This window comes from Cebus imitator, unplaced genomic scaffold (genome assembly GCF_001604975.1).
Source record: "Cebus imitator isolate Cc_AM_T3 unplaced genomic scaffold, Cebus_imitator-1.0 Scaffold189, whole genome shotgun sequence".
In the NCBI taxonomy this organism is placed as follows: Eukaryota; Metazoa; Chordata; class Mammalia; order Primates; family Cebidae; genus Cebus; species Cebus imitator.
In genome coordinates, this window is record NW_016107504.1 from 855,838 (window position 1) to 860,172 (window position 4,335).

Here is a 4,335-nt window from a genome sequence, read left to right on the forward strand (position 1 = left end):
CCACCATGCCTGGCTAATTTAAAAAAAAAAAAAAGTTTATAGAGATGGGGGCTCCTATACCCAGGCTGGTCTTGAACTCCTGGGTTCAAGTGATTCTCCCGCCTCAGCCTCCCAAAGTATTGGGATTACAGGTGTGAGCCACCACACCTGGCTACATCTCCCTTTTCAAAGCACACATAGTGTCTTATCTTCTGTTGTTGGTTAGTTAGGCTAAGTAAATTACAGCCAACTCACTCTACAAAATATTAGGCTGCTGTTAATGCAAAATATAAAGACTATCACAACATAGAAAAAAATTCCCAAAACAGTATTAAATAAAAATAACACAAAAGTATATACACAAGGATCACAATCATGTAAAAACATGGGTACATATGAATAAAGATAGGAGGGGAACAGAATTATCAGTTACATTATGGTAGCAGAATTAAGTGAGATTTTTCATCTTTTATTTCTTTCAATGTTGCATTAATAAATTATTTAACCAGTGTTTTAAAATACTCTATATATTATAAAAGAATTAACTAAACTATATCCTTTCCATAGCTATAAACCCACAGAAACCTTTTGGTGTATTTTTAAAAAATATTTTAGATCTCTCAAGTTTCATTACTTTAAAACCAAACTAGGAGTCAATTTCAGTTATCTCTGCTTTGGGATAGGCAAGTCAGGGAAGCTTTCTTTCTGTTTCAACTACAGTACTGCCTCTAGATTGAGGCTGCTATCAAGGCAGAATGGACAAGAATATTTAGACTTAAGCAAGTGACTTCTAGTCTCTAACATCTACTTACTGACAGCACAACCCTGGGAAAGTCACAGAACCTCTCTCATCCTTAGGTTCCTCAACCTCTAAGCTTCTGTATTTCTGACATTGCTCAGGGATGCCAACTGCTTAAAGGTTAATCTCAGATCCTGGACCCATTCCCCATCTCCCTACTTCCTCTACCTGGGGAAAACAGTTCTTGGTATTGTACTCCACTTTGCCAGGTGAAACCTGGAAGAGATGATTATATCCTTAAAGACATATAACATTTGTTCCCCCAAAAGAAAACTAATATTCGCAGAACACCTGTGCACCTGACACTGTACCAAGTATTTCATATATGCTATATTGCATATCTTCCTGGGTCCCACTAGACCACAGACCCAGTTTCTGGAAGGAGCCAGGGCAATCTGAATTTTAAATAAATTCTCTAAGTGCACATGCAAGTTTGAAAACTAAAGGTGCAGTGACAAATCATTAGAAGGTTGTGGTGTACATTTTTTAAAATGGAATGGAAATTATCAGAATATATTGCAGGTAGTGTTAAGTGTTTCTGCAAAAACGGTTGTCGGTTATATATTGCCTATGTGTGTACTAGGTCATAATATAAAATTTATTTCTTACTGTTGGTCACAGTCAAAAGGTCTGAAAAACACCGCTAAGCATTACAGACTTAGAATAATGCACAATGAGGCAGAATAAAAACAAAAAAGAAAGAGGAGATGGCATAATATCTGTAATTTAAGCTCCACAAGTATCTAGAGGATTAACAAAATGCAAGACACCCAAACTCTGATCATTCACAGTAAAAAGGGGAATTAAGGTATTGGTAATTTGGTCAAAAGGCCACTAATGTTACTTTAGCCAATAACCTAATTCTACCCTCACTTTTTGTTTACCGTAGATAATAACAAGTAGAATGGACAAATTAATCAAACTTCACTATCCCCTATGCCAGTTGGGATGAACGTTAAGAAACGTGTGATATATAGAATGAAGGGAAGCAGTTTAGTTCATAATCAAATTCCAATCACTGAATAACCAACAATAATCATTCATTAAAACCTTCTGCGGGGTCACTATTGATCATGGCTCATCAGTCCTGAATATTCCAAATATTTATTACGCCACTCCCCCGACCGTTTGTTTAAAACCAAGCCACGGAATTTATGCAAAACTAGGGTAACAACTCTATCTCTAAGTGAACTTAAGACAACCAGATTCCCTAGCAGTGGCAAGGTAGCGACACGCCTGCTTTTCTTCACTCCAAGGCGGGAAAAGCAGAGCTCCCGGAGCTGCGATTCTCCCTAGAGTGGGAGCAACGCGTAGCTCAAGCCAGTGGCCCGCAAGATTCGTGTGGCAGTTGACCAGATGCTCCCCTGGAGACTTGGAGCCCGGAAGGCTTGCCCACAGCCGAGAATAAAAAGCGCGATCCCACCTGCACACATACAAACACATGATCGCACGCGCCAAGACGGGACGGAAGCACAACACGCGTTTTTGTCGCGTGGGGGAGACGTTGAAGGGGGGGGCGTGGAGGATCTTAGCAGAACCTTCTCAACCCCCGGCCCGCTGACCCTACCCTTCTGCCCCCGCCTCTCCAGAGCGGCTGGAGATCGAGTCTCAGATCTGGAATTCACGCGCGGGAAATGCGTAAAAGAGAGTGAAGCCTGCTGCCGACCGGGATAAACGAAAACCCCACAACCTTACCTTAGTGGTATCCGCCGCCGCTGGCTGTCTGGCCCTGAACTAAGCGGGCGGGCCTCCGAGACTGCGTAGCCGCCAGAGGGGCGGGTCCGGACCTGCTCGAGCCGGAAAGAACCGGCCTCCTCTGCGAGTAGGTTCCCGCTGAAGTGAAGCTAACCTAGACTGAGGCTTAAATGGGGTCGACCTGGTTAACTAGAAAGGGCCACCAGTGACCCTGACCTGGACGCGCTCGGATTGGTCTATTCTAGGGCTGCCTCAGATGAGACTCTTTTATGATTGGCCAGGAAAGTCAAGCGGGAACCCGGAGGTTGGCGGGTGGGGGGGTGGGGGGGTGGGGGCGGCAAAACAAAGTTGTTACCCTAGCAACAGATAGACGCCGCACTCTCCACAGTCTATTTTCGGAGCCTATCCAGAGACCCGAAAACTGAACAAAGGTGAGGAAACTCGAACCTCAGGAGGGGGACAGACAGGGTCCTCAGATGCCGTGGCTATCAGAAAAACTAGGGAGAACTCTAGATATTTATAACTCTGAGAGATACTCAAAAAGCCACAAGTTGGGCAAGGTAGAGAACACCAGTTCCCTAAATCCTGCTATCCTAAACTCTAGATGCAGAACGGTGCTTTAACAAAGCTCGCTTTTTCAGGGTGTGAGCGAGACGTGGGTGCCAGAAAGCCAAAATGAACATCTGACGGTTTCCAAATGGTCTTCTCTCAACTTTCGCATGCACTTATTGATTCTCCCTTCCCATTAATAATGACTAATTAGGAAATGTAAACCATATTTTCTTATAGGAGAACTTGGGTGCTCCAAACTGGAGCAGCCACTGACCCCTTCTGTTTTATATGTGCAGGCACGATTTATCCTGGCCTAGCATGCCTTGGTTAGAAAATATTTTATAGGGAATATAACATTTAAGACTGAAAATAAAATGACCCCAGCACTCAACTATGTGAACAATGTCCTTTGTGCGACAGCTCGAACGCTGTGAGCTGAGGGTTCCGGTGTTGCTTGGTTAAATAAGCTTGGGAGTGAGAAGTGGTCAGACCCTCACTTGGTGGGTCAGAGTGTAGCGTGCAGATACTACTTGTACCTACAAAACCTGCTACTCGCCAAGGGCTGATTGGGAGAGTAAGTATTATACGTCGTTTTACTGTAACTGTCAAAAGGTGAGGAAGTGTGACCAAAAAAATTAAATCTGAGTGAAGGCAGAGAACCTAGTTTGATCAGAGAGGGAGGAGTCATTACTCCTTAAGAGCTTCTTGTGATAAAGATTCAGAACAGAGACTGTACTTCCTGAAGAAATGAAAAAAAATAAGACTCGGGGAGAAAATTTCAAATCACAGAAAGCAAATTTGCCGGGCTGAGCGCAGTGGCTCCCGTCTGTAATCCCAGTGCTTTGGGAGGCCAAGACAGGCAGATCACTTGAGTTCAGGAGTTTGAGACCAGCCTGGACAACATGGCGAAACCCGGTCTCTACTAAAAATGCAAAAATTAGCTGGGTGTGGTGGTGTATGAGATGGAGTATGAGACTTGAGATAGATAAAGAGAAAATATTAAGTGTATTAAGTTTGTGTGAAATGTACTATAGAGCATTGGATAACTCAGGATGGGTACTATAGAAACTAAGGATTTGCCTCTCCATATAAAAACTCATTTTTCTGCAATCTCAGCACTTTGAGAGTCCTAAGTGGGTGGATTGCTTGAGCTCAGGAGTTCGAGACCCATCTAGGCAACACAGTGAAACCCCATCTCTACAAACAGTACGAAAATTAGCCAGGTGTAGTGGCACAGCCTATAGTCCCAGCTACTTGGGAGGCTGAGGTAGAAAGATCACTTGAGCCAGGGAGGTCAAGGCTGCAAGAGC

The 4,335-nt window shown here is 43.7% G+C and overlaps 2 protein-coding genes across 3 annotated transcripts in view; one reads left to right on the plus strand and one right to left on the minus strand.

Annotated features, from left to right (window-relative positions):
• Nucleotides 1-2,689, minus strand: part of NUP62CL (nucleoporin 62 C-terminal like) — a 67,464-nt gene extending 64,775 nt beyond the window's left edge. For both annotated transcript variants that reach the window (XM_017546449.2, XM_037744940.1), the window contains exon 1: nt 2,474-2,689. The gene's annotated coding sequence lies outside the window, so the exon portion shown is untranslated. The remainder of the gene's footprint in view (nt 1-2,473) is intronic.
• A 131-nt stretch (nt 2,690-2,820) lies between these two features.
• Nucleotides 2,821-4,335, plus strand: part of DNAAF6 (dynein axonemal assembly factor 6) — a 39,616-nt gene continuing 38,101 nt past the window's right edge. The window contains exon 1 of the mRNA XM_017546450.2: nt 2,821-2,904. The gene's annotated coding sequence lies outside the window, so the exon portion shown is untranslated. The remainder of the gene's footprint in view (nt 2,905-4,335) is intronic.